This window comes from Elephas maximus, chromosome 9, assembly GCF_024166365.1.
Source record: "Elephas maximus indicus isolate mEleMax1 chromosome 9, mEleMax1 primary haplotype, whole genome shotgun sequence".
Lineage (NCBI taxonomy): Eukaryota > Metazoa > Chordata > Mammalia > Proboscidea > Elephantidae > Elephas > Elephas maximus.
Window position 1 is genome coordinate 91,570,692 of NC_064827.1, and position 13,098 is coordinate 91,583,789.

Sequence of the window (13,098 nt, forward strand, 5' to 3'; positions counted from 1 at the left end):
TAATTGCTCGAGTCTGCTCCTCTGACTTCCTAGTGCGTTGTCTAATTCTGTTATTTTATTGTTAATCTTTTGGATTTCTACATGCTGTCTCTCTATGGATTCTTGCAACTTATTAATTTTTCCACTATGTTCTTGAATAATCTTTTTGAGTGCTTCAACAGTTTTATCAGTGTGTTCCTTGGCTTTTTCTGCAGTTATCCTAATTTCATTTGTGATATCATTAAGCATTCTGTAAATTAGTTTTTTTATATTCTGTATCTGATAATTCCAAGATTGTATCTTCATTTGGGAAAGATTTTGATTCTTTTGTTTGGGGGGTTGGAGAAGCTGTCATGGTCTGCTTCTTTAAGTGGTTTGATATGGATTGTTGTCTCTGAGCCATCACTGGGAAACTAGTTTTTCCAGAAAATCCGCTAAAAAAAAAAAATGCAGTCAGATCCCTATCAGAGTTCTCCCTCTGGCTCAGGCTATTCAGATGTTAATGAAGCCATCTGGGGAGGGTGGGGGAGGGAACAGAGAGATAGGAGAGTAGCACCTCAGAATATAGCCAGAGTTGCTTGTCTTGCTTGGAATGACTATTATATCTGAGATTCCCGTGGGCGCGTCGCCTATGTGTGCTGGCTGTGTGGAGATTGCCCCCGGGGGGTCTGGCCCGCTGGAGTCACGGTCAGACCCTCCGCTTCCAGCCCCACGCCCAGCGTCAAGGCTCCCCTACTGGGACGGTGCACTCTCGACTCCAAAATCAGTCGCTGCCTCCCGGGGACTTCTCGTCCCTCCAGCGGCGTGGCTGTGCCGCCTCCGAGAACCAGTTGGGCCTCCTCCCGGGGTTAGTTCAGATGGGTGGAGCAGCTCCCCATGGTTGTGCCGTAACCGAGTGTCCCGGCTGGGATGCTGTTCTCCCTGCTCCAATACCAGTCGCTGCCTCCTGGGGACTTCTCCTACTGGCTGCATCCCACGCCGCCCGCGCGACCCGGCTGGTCCCCTTCCCGGGGTTAGTTCGGGGGGGGAGCAACTCTCCGTGTTTATGCCGTACCTGCATCCAGTCCAAATCCCTGCGGGATTGTTCCCCGGTTCGGACGCTGCTCTTTCTGCTCCAAGACCAGTCACTGCCTCCCAGGGACTTCTCCTACCGGCTGCGTCCCACGCTGCCCGTGGAACCGGCTGGTCCCCCTCCTGGGGTTAGTTCAGGGGGGTGGAGCAGCTGTCTGTGCTTGTGCCGTACCTGACTGGTACGCTGGCTCCAGGCTCTGGAAACAATCGCTACTTCCCCGTATTAGTTCGTTCTCCATCTCTAAATCTGTGTTTGTTGTTCAGGGTTCGTAGATTGTTATGTATGTGATCGATTCACTTGTTTTTCCGTGTCTTTGTTGTAAGAGGGATCCGAGGTAGCGTCTGCCTAGTCCGCCATCTTGGCTCCGCCTCCTGAAGCCTTTTTGAAACAAACCAAAGACAGAGATTTCTGCAGTTTGATTAGGAATTCTTGGGTTGGAATTGACTCCACGGTAATGGGTTTGGTTTTTGTTTGGTTTAGACTCATCGTGGGCTTTCGGCTCCTGTTTTCTATAATGGAGAAAGGAAAGATAAAAATGACTGTGTTGGCTGAAATTATCAGTCACTCAGCATCCCTTTCATCTGTTTCAGCTGCTTTGTTATCAATGCATAACTCAGGGGATCAGTACTGAATTGTTATTTGTGTGGAGAAGGTTTAATTAGATCAGGAGTGTGCTTTTGACTCAAGGCAGCTCAAACCCAGGAGGTGACTTGGAAAAATGGGTAGAGTTCAGGAGGCCAGATGATTATGAGGTAAGTCTATTTGATTACCTCCCTCCAGAATTAGACTACGGGATGTGGAGTATAGTAGTCAATTGGAAACAAGTAAGGAATGAGGTAGAGATGTGTTGACAGGTAGAGACAGAGATAGGTAGATAGATAAATAGACAGACAGGTAGATAGATGAATGGATGGATAGATAGGTAGATAGGATAGATAGATGATTGATAGATGGATGATAGATAGGCAGGCAGGCAGACAGACAAACAGATGGGTGGACAGACGGAGATACAGGTAGACAGACAGAAGGACAGACAGATAGATAGATAGGCAGGCAGGCAGGCAGACATACAGGTAGATAGATAGGTAGGTAGATAGGTGGATAGATAGGATAGCCAGGCTGAGAACCGTCCACATTCACTGTAGCCTTCAATTCTAGTTCGGGCTCTGGTCCTTTTGGTTCCTTTGGATACACATAATTTTTTTTTCATTAAATGCATTTAATTAGCTGTATGTTAATTAAGTTACACAAATGTGCCAGTGCAAACAGGGCTTTGTAAAAAAAACAAAATGAAACCATGTTTCCTTCAGAGATAATCTGTTAAGAATACTGTATCTGAAATGAATTCTGGTTCAAGAGAGAAAATTTTATTAGATGTTTTGTTTGTTTTTTTTGATTCAAGGAAGTATTTTAGGATAAAACTTCAAAGAATCTTATAGGAGGAAAAAAAATCACAAAACTCATGACTTACAAAGAAAAAGGAGTTTTGTTTTTAAAACAATATCTTATGCAATTAAGAGCCAAGTAAACTTAATTACTATGTGAATAATTCAGAGAGGCAAATTAATTGCAATAGGAAATTTTTTGTCCCAGCCTGGTCCTCTGTATCCATGAAACTCAATTTAAATGTAACCCAATCCCGGAATAGCCAATTTAAGGTTCTGAAATCTAGCTATTGCTTCCAGCAAATATATTTTGACCATATTCTATATGTCCCTATCTCAAATTCCCATAAAGTAGTTTGGTCATCTAGTGGCTTTATTGCCTTGCTTCTGTTCCGTTTTCTCTTGGGGGCAAAGTGGCAAACCTTCCTTTCAGTGTTTGCTTCTCCTCCATCTTCTTCACCTTCCCAGCTCTCCTGCAGTCCTTCAATTCTTCATACCAGACTAGGGGCAGAAGAAAGAAGAATCAAAATGGCAGGAGTGTGACTTGTCACTTTCAGGCAGGGTTAAAGTTGCAAGGGTGTGCTTCAACAAATTGAACTCAGTCAATATTTTTGAAGGGGCTACCTTGTAATAGATCCCAGGCCAGAGGCTAGGATGGAGTCAGAGACTAAAACACCCATGTTTTCAAATATCTTACCATAAGATGAAGACAACAGGCCTGCACAGAAATCATTACAATATACATACTTTAACAGAACGATTTTGATGAAAGCACAGATGAGCACAGCATGATTGATGTAATTAATCTCATTGAGTTGTATACATGAAAAATCTTGAATTGGCAAATGTGTTATCTACATTTTTCCAACAATACAAAAAATGTAATAGGAAAAGAAAAGACAGATGAGGAGCACAGACGTGAAAAAGGGTCTCTAAAGGTGATGAGTTTCAGGTCAGTTTCTGAATAAAAAGGAAGGTTATTCACACTTGAACACAATTAGGGGGACATCACATAAGACGAAAACAATTTAATTGAAGGTCTGCAGGCAGAAATGTGTATAGCATGAATAACAACATGTGTATGAGTGTTTTATACCCAGCTTTACTGGGGCTGGGGGAGTTGGTAGGTAGGAAAGCGTGAATTAGGACATTAGGTTTTAAAATTAGCTTGAGGTCAGATCTTGAAGAGCCTTGAATGTCCTGCTAATTGATGTTGCACCAATAGTTGTGTAAGAAATGTGATCTTTTTTGCAGAAATAATGTAGATGTCAAGGGGAAATACAAATAAGGGGATGTGTTATATTTCCCAAGAGTTTTTCATAAGATTTGCCTTAAAAATTGACACTTCAAGGGTAAAAATATTATGTGAAATTCAGTAACCTCAAAGAGTGTTATTTGATCAATGAAAAAAGGTATGTTAAAACAATAGTGTAATGAAGTGCAGATATTTTACAAAGAATATGATACCCTTAAAAAGAGTTAAAGTACTCATGTGAGGAAACTCTCATCTGAGAGGCACACAACGTCCTATGCCTGAACGCAAATATCTTTATATTTGCCAAAAACTAATTCACTTACTTTTTGTAAACCTATCTGAAAATTACCCTGTTAGAGCCCCTTGATAAAGTTATGAGATAATAACTTTTCATAAAGGCATAAGGTGATTTTGGAAAATCTAGAAGTTATCAATCTGTGCTACCATTTTTTCTAAAGGGATGAAGTATAAATTTTACTCCAACTAAAGCATGTGTAAAGTCCCTAGGTGGTGGAAGCCATTTGTACTTACTACTAACCTAACCTAAAGGTTGGCAGTTTGAACCCACTCAGCGGCACCATGGGAAAAATGCCTAGCAATCTGCTTCTGCAAAGATTACAGCCAAGAAAACCCTATAGAGCAGTTTTACTCTGTAACACGTGGGATCGCCATGAGTTAAAAGGGACTCCACATCAACGGGGTTGGAGGGAATGCACTGGAGTTGATGCAGTGGCACATCATTCAGGTCCCCCCTCCCTCCTTTCATGACCAATGTGCTCATTCTCTGAACTGCTAGAGTGTTGGCTGCTGATGGCTCACAGTTGCGTCTCTCCCAAGGACTTGGCATTGGCCTAATGGAACTGCCTCATCCAAGGTTAGAGTCCTTCCACAGAGTCATCTCCCATCCACGATTGGTTGATGGTTGATGCAGAGGCACAAAGTCCTCCCTCCACCTTATTTCATTAGTCAACAACCTTAAGGACAATCTGAGCTGCATTGATTCCAATGAAATGGACCAAAGTCTCTATTAAATTCATCTTTCTATACTTCTTTCAGTTTCACTCCCTTTGGTTAATTCTGCTTCCTTCACTCTTCTGCAGGTATTAATCCCAAGAGCTCTCCCCAATGAAGTCCCTGCACTCAAATCTCCTCCATCTCACAGTCTGTTTCATGGGGAATCCAAACTATGACAACATGTATCTATAAAATTACTATACAATTCCAAAAAGAATGTATGCATTCTATAGGATCCCAAATTTCTTATTTCAAGTTAAAAGAATGGAAGTGAAAGTACATAAGCTTTTCAAAATTTATCTTTTAAAGAAAAAAATTCAATGTTATTCAAATTACTCCAGATTTCAGAAAAGGAATGAAAGCTTCCTTATTCCTTGTATAATGTTAGCATAATATTAATACTAAAAATTGATCAATGTCTTACAAAAAAGAAAAAAAACTATAATTTTCTATATGATTACAGTATACACATAAATTCTTTATAGCACATAGCAATCAATTCCTGCTGCACATTAAAAGAGCAGTATAATATGACCTAGTAGATTTTATTTTAAGACCAGAAAGATGGTTGAATATTAGAAAATCTATCAATGTAATTTATTACATCAACAAATTAAATGAAGAAAGCCAATGACTATATCAATAGATGCCCAAAGGGATCATAAAATTCAACAACCATTCCTAATAAAAATTCCAAGTAATTTAGAAATAAAGGAAACTATTTAAATATGATAGATAATTTTTATTAAACCCAATAGCAAACATTGTGATAAACATGAAATGCTGAGGCCATTTCCCTGAAAAAATAGAGCTGATTTCTCATTAAAATTAGCCTGTAGTGAAATTCATCACACCTTTCTTTCTACCCCCACTGGTCTAGGGTATTCCCCCAACAGAGTGATTACAGGGATGTATTTACACATCTCTTTCTCCTACGAGACTGAGACTTCCTACAGGCAGGTGTATGCCTCACAAATATTTGTGTCCTTAGTCCCTGACAAACTTCCTGGCACAAAAAATTTCTTGAAGGCTTAAACAATTAAATGAATATAATGATAGAATTTTGGACTTTATAAAAGGCATGTTCTTTTCCCCACAAAAGGATTGTGTCACTTTGATTTACATATAGGATGCTGAGCATACTTTGCCAAAACCATTCCAACTACAGGTAGTCAATGAATTAAGACTTATTTGAGTTGTGACGAACCACACTTACAACTCTCCATTTTTTTTGTACATCTTACCATTAATAATATGTGATACATACAATGTTGCAGTGTGTAATTAGCTGATGTTATCATTTTCAGATGTTAACTAACATGATCGATGTTATGATTTACTTTCCAAAACACTGTTATATAGCAAACTATGGCCTGGTCTACAATGAAGTCTGTATCTGTGTTAGTATAGGAAGTTGGAATGGATAAAAAGTTGAGCAACATTCAACTCTAATGACGTAATGACAATTGAACTGTGCAAGTGCCCAACAGCAGTTAGGACTCTGACTTCATTATCAGGGACACTGATGTGTTAGGACACATCATTATAATATTCTTCAGTGTATCTGGAACACTACATCTTCCAGGGTGGAAGTTATGGGAAAATGCACGCAGGGCATTTGTAAAAAAATTGTTGAGTTATGTGATTATGCTCCAAGCATTTGATCAAGATAATATGATGGAAGAGGTTGATGGGAAAATTGCCCTTATGGCAAGAATGCTGAATTTAGAACTTGACATCACCAATGTGGAACAGCTTTTAGATCATGAAAAAGGGGGATTGAGAGATCGGGGTTTAATGGATTTTGAAGAGGAAAGAAATTATGAAGAAGAAAGGAATAATAAGGAAGAGGAAAGAGAGAAGTTGTCAAAAAATTTTACAGTGAAAGAATTAGCTGAAGTTTTTTTCTAAACTAAATCAGGGGATTCAGTTGCTTGAAAACATGGACCCAAATGCTGATTGGTTTGCTAAAGTTGATAGGAAGATTCGGAAAGCAGTAAGCAGTGAGAGTTGAACGCAAAATATATGAAGAAGAAAAAAAAAAAAAAAAGGAAGGACCATAGAGACAACTTTCATTAATTTTCTGACTAGGAGCACTATCCCCATTGCCAGGGATAATCCAGATGATCCAGAACCAAGTGGAGTTATGACTGCAAATGATAAAATTGGTAACATTGTCCAACTCTTTTTCATCGTCTGCGTAAATTTTTATGATTTTTTTTAATGTATGTATGCCAAAGATGAAGAAATTGAAGATTTTTACTGAATTTTGCAGTCTGAAATTGATTTAACATGCAATCAAGATGCATTGATAATTACTGATGCTCGGAATGTGAAAGTTGGAAACAAAAAAGAAAGCTCAGTAGTTGGAGAATATTGCCTGGGTGATAGAAATGAGCTGGAGATTGCATGATAGAATTTTGCAAGACCAACAACTTATTCATTGCAAATACCTTTTTTCAACAACATAAACAGCAACTCTACACATGGACTTCACCGGATGGGTTACACAGAATCAAATCAATTACATTTGTGGAAAGGGATGATGGAGGAGCTCAATATCATCAGTCAGAATAAGGTCAGGGACCAATTGTAGAACAGACCATCCACTGGTCAAAGTTCAAGCTGAAGTTGAAGAAAATTAAAACTAGTCCATGAGAGCCAAAATACAATCTTGAATATATCCCTTCTGAATCTAGAGACCATCTCAAGAATAGATTTGACACATTGAACACGAATGACTGAAGGCAAGACAAGTTATGGAATGCCATCAAAGACATCATACATGAAGAAAGGAAAAGGTCATTAAAAAAGACGGTAAAGAAAGAAAAGACCAAAATGGATGTCAGGAGAGACTTTGAAACTTGTCCTTGAACGTAGAGCTGTTAAAGCCAATTGAAGAAATGATGAAGTAAAAGAGCTGAACAGAAGGTTTCAAAGGGCGGCTCAAAAAGACAAAGTAGACTCACAGAGACCCTACAGGACAGAGTAGCACTGCCCCACAGAGTTTCCAAGGAATGCCTGGCGGATTCTAACTGCTGACCCTTTGGTTCGCAGCTGTAGCACTTAACCACTATGCCACCAAATATGCTTTTCTTTCAAAATTACAGTTTAAGTCTGGGGAGATCCATATATTTAACTTCTCTGAAGTCCTGGGTTATTTCACTCAGAATTAAAAGTCAGGCTTTTCTGCCTGCAACTTGCTGTTGCTTCTTCAGAAGCAACTGCCTCCTGCTGCTGAGGCTTTCTCTCAAGAGACAGTAGATTTATTTTCCTGAGATGGAAAGCAGAAATTGCATGTTCAAGACCCCATGCTGGAAGGGTGCTCACCCTCAAATTAACCCATTCATTTGTTTCCATAACAAATGTTTATGAAGCTAAGGAGCCCTGGTGGCTCAGTATTAAGCATTAGGCTGCTAACTGAAAGGTTGGCCATTGGAACTTACCTGGCAGCTCCTTGGGAGAAAAGTCCTTGTGATCTGTTTCTGTAAAGATTACAGCCTAGAAATCCCTATGGGGCAGTTCTACTCTACCCTTGCGGTCGCTATGAGTCAAAATCAATTCGATGGCACCTAACAACAATAACCAGCTGGGGTGTGCACAGAGTGAAGGCAGCCACAGTGCCTCTCACCCCCACTGCAAGGAATTTACATTACAGCCTGACACTTTTCTCCCTGTTCCTGTTCTTTACCTCTTTCCTGCTTATACTGTGTGTTTATAGAAGATGCCCTTTGTGGTGACAAGGAAATAAAAGCTATGTTCTTATGGCCAACAAACCTAATTACTCTATCCAAAACCAAACCAAACCTGTTGCTGTCGAGTGGATTCTGACCCATAGCACCCTATAGGACAGAGTAGAACTGCCCCATAGAGTTTCCAAGGAGCGCCTGATGGATCTGAACTGTGCACCTTTTGTTTAGCAGATGAAGCTCTTAACCACTACACCACCAGGGTTTCCTAATTACTCTAATGGGTGATTTAAAAAAAAAAAAAATTTCTTCTTCTGTCTGTCTTTATCACTATCATCTCTCTAATATTTTGGTCTAATTTTTAGGATTATTGTCGGGTTTAAATGAATTAATACATGTGCCTGGCACATAGTAGGTTTTTAATTTTTATAAGAGGGCAGTGGTAGTTTAGTGGTAGAATTCTCCCCTTCCACGTGGGAGACCTGGGTTTGATTCCTGGCCAATGAACCTCGTGTGCAGCCACCATGCATCTGTCAGTGGAGGCTTGTGTGTTGCTGTGGTGCTGAACTGGTTTCAACAGAGCTTCCAGGCTAAAATGAGCTAGGAAGAAAGGCCTGTCTGCCTGTTTCCAAAGATCAGCTAATGAAAACCCTATGGATCACAGTGATCCAATCTGCAACTGATCATGGGAATGGTGCAGGCTAGTTAGTGTTTTGTTCCTCTGTACATTTAGCTGCCATGAGTTGGGCCTACTAACAACATTTTTACAAAGCCCTTTGGAAGAGCCATGTGCTTATACACAGTCCATGGTATTAGGGGACCATAAGGCCATTTCCCCTGGCCCTTAAGGTCAGGGGAATTTATTGACTGTATTTTATAAGGGAAGGATTGAAAATTGTCTGTGTGATTTACCCACGAAGATGGTGCTACTGTTGCTGAAGAGAGCAGTTTCAATGAAGTGGTGTGGACAGGAGCCAGACAGCGGTTGTTCAAAGTGAGTGGGTGAGGACAGACAGTTTTGAAAAAAGTTTGCATAGGAAAGGCAGAGAGAGAGAACTAGAACATGACAAGGTAGGGAGGGAAGATTGTCTTGGGATAAGAGGGATGTGAATATGTTTCAACGCTGGTGGGATGGAACCTAATCTGAGGGGGTACCTATTCACCCAGGGCTGTGTAACTATCTCTTCTAATAAAAGTGATATCCTAATATCATAAGGTTTGCCTTCCTACTTTCGTACTCTATGTCTCATCTGTTATTTAGATTTAAAGAACACTGTCAAGACATAAAAAGCACAGCCTGTTGGCAAATTGAAATTTGAATCTTGCTTTAAAGGGGTTTATTAATTTGCTGTTTACGAACTGAGACCTAATCTGTTACATAGCCTCCCATATTTTTTTCCCAGATGGAGAGAAACATCTTACTGACATATCATCACTCTTCGATAGTTGGAAGCATCATCAAAAATGGGGATAATTACCCTTAACAGGAATAAATGAATGTTGAATACATAGGCTCCCACCTCTTAAAATAGGGCAAAGGAGGTTAACAAGGCATGGTAACTCTGGGCTGGAAGAGTACATATCAGTCATTCTTAATTGAAAGTTTCACCTTTGTTCCCCTGAGCAGCTGCCAAGGAACTTTCTACATGTGACTTGAGATAAATGAGCAAGTCAGGGAACGGTTCGCATCTTTAAGATGAACTGCTGGGCTATTCCTTTGAAATCTTAAAGGGTTGGTGGTGATTAAAGCTACATTATTTTACAACCCTTAGTGTAAAAGAGTTAAGAAGTCCTGAAGCAGGAAGTGGGGCTCAGGAAAGTCCATTTTGGGATAGTGTCTTTCTCTTTGTTTTTTTATTAATGCTAAAGGGAGGTCGATTTGGATAACACACCTCCAGAACTGTAGAGCGTGAATGGGAGTGTCAGTACATTCTTGTAAGGAAGAAAGGAAGCAAAGCGAAGCCTTGAAAGGAAAATTATACCAATGCACTTCTGCCCCAACAATCGCTTCTGTTTCTGAGGGCAGAGACTTAGTCTATCCTTCTTTGGTGGCTCTAGCTTCAATAGCTGTAGGTAGAGCATGATTGCACAGTTCCATAGAAATAGCTCTGGATGGAGAATCGGGATCCCCGGTTGGGGCAAATGGTTAAGCGCAAGACTGCTGACTGAAAGATTGGTGGTTCAGGTCTACCCAGAGGTGCCTTGGAAGAAAGCCTTGGTTATCTACTTGTGGAAAATCAGCCACTGAAAACCCCACGGGGCACAGTTCTACTCTGACACATGTACGGTCACCATGAGTTGGAATCAACTCCACAGCAACTGGCAGAGAATCAAGGTCCGAAGCTGTAGGTCTAGTCTATTCACATTTCTGCCATTAATTTGGTGAGTTTGGGCTAGCTTTGACCCCTCTCACCCTCTCTTCCCTAGATGTAAAGATGAAGAAACATTTGGCCTCTAGGGCTTGTGGAAAGTTGGACAAAGGAATGTGTATTGATAATAAGGAACCTCAAGAGAAAACAGCTTCTTGTGTATTTTGCTTATTTGATTGCATGGCAAAAGGAAGAATTGGTGTAAAACCTAGCTATCTTGGGTTGGCACGTGAAGAGAATGATATTCTTATATAAAATTTTGGATAAACACTTATTATACACTTGATTTCACCCCAAATGTTTGGTTTTCAATTTCTTAATCGTCTGGAATGTTGGAAATAACTTTTGGCATTTTCGTCATTCCTGGGGTACAACTTTATGCTATTTGAAACAGAAATGGTTTCAGCCTCAAAATAACACAGTTGCTACTAATCAACACAAAATCTTCCAAGTCACACAGACTATCGGAAGCCAGAACCTGTTTTTCTGGACAGAGAATGTATTTGCTCAGGCAATGAGATTGAGATCAAACTTGGATATTATTTTCCAGGTCCTAGTCTTTGGAAAGCAGACAACCAATACCCCAATGGCATGAGATGTTTTGTGACTATCAAACTCCACCAACATTTTCTTAGGAACCATGTTTTGGCCTATGAATAAATTAGGTCGGTCATAGGTATATTTTCATAGACGCATTTTATCTTTGAATCCCTCCTGCTTAGCGTGGAGCATGGCACATATTTAGCACTCAGAAATGTTTGTGGAATAAATGAATAAATGTATACTTACATGGCATTTAAAAGAGACTGTGAAATCTATCATTAGGAATTTTCCTAATTAAAATTTAGCTCCTGCTATCAATTTTGATCTATTATGTATATAAAAGGATTGACATTTAATGAATTTCTGAGTAGATTCTTCAGAACTTGTCTTATTAATTTGAAAGGTTTCTATGGGCATCTGGCTTTCTTGAAAAGAATAAACTTTCAGCTAGCAGCCATGTCTTAACTGTGCTACCTAGAGGCACCTTCCCAAGAATGGAAATCTTGGCTTATTTTTCTCTACAGCTCCAAGGCAGATCACTAGCACATAGTAGGCACACAATAAATGCTTGTTAATAAATAAAGCATGCAGAATACACCAAGCACTGGTAGTTCTGGGTTCGTGCAACTACTAAATGGATTTATAGGCTACCGTTGATTAATAATCTGAGTTTTCTTGGCAAAGCGACTCAAGTAGTAAAGAAATGATCTACTGGGTGACCAGAACTTCAGACATGGAGAAAAAGCTGGGTTGCTATAAGGGATGCATGCGGTAATAATTTATGTTTGTATAGCAGTTTACAGCCATAGAGCACTTTTGTATCCTTGATCTTATTTGGTATATGCAGCGACTTCTTGATGCTGTTAGGGCATCTATTTTAAAGGTGAGAAAACTGAGGCTCAGAGAGGCTAAATAACTTGCCCCACATCAAGTAATTAGTGTGGATATAGAACTCAAACCATTTCCTTCTTATCATTTGGTGAATGGAATTTTCTAGAAAAGCCAGGCTGCACCAAAAATAATTCTGCAAAATCCAAGTGAGGAATAAAACTGGAATTTCAATTTTTCACTCTTCTGCATGTTTAGGAAAGACAACATTGCATTAAAACCCTTGCCAATTCTCATTAGTGCTAAATGACAGCACACTGACATATACAATTTTTTGCTAGTTTTATCAAGCACCATAGTGGTTATATTGATACACTCCTGTACTAAAAACACCAAATTAACAACAAATCAAAGAAAACAGAGGTTTATTTCACATTTATGTAAGCTCAGGTGTGTAGTTTAGAGTAAGTATAAAATCTCCACTGTGCAGAGACCTGGGATCCTTCTCTCTTGTTCTTCTGCCATACTTTTTATCACATGAATGAAGAGGTACTGTTCCAGCTTCAGTGATCTAACATTCTTTCCTGACAATGAGAAGAGGTAAGAGGTGAAAGGGGAAGATACACTCTTCATTTCTGTTCAAACCCCACTGGCAAATGTCAATTTCCAGGTTTTAATAATGTGCTTAAGCCATATAAGATATTACCATCGGGGGAAGTGGGGTGATGAGTACATGGGACCTCTCAGTACTATTTTTGCAACTTCTTGTAAGTCTATAACCCTAAAACCCATTGCCGTGGAGTCCATTCCAACTCATAGGACCCTATAGGACAGAGTAGAACTGCCCCACAGAGTTTCCAAGGAGTGCCTGGTGGATTCAAACTGCCGACTTTTGGTTAGCAGCTGTAGCTTTTAACCACTACAGCACCAGGGTTTCCAAACAAAACAAACCCATTGCCATCCA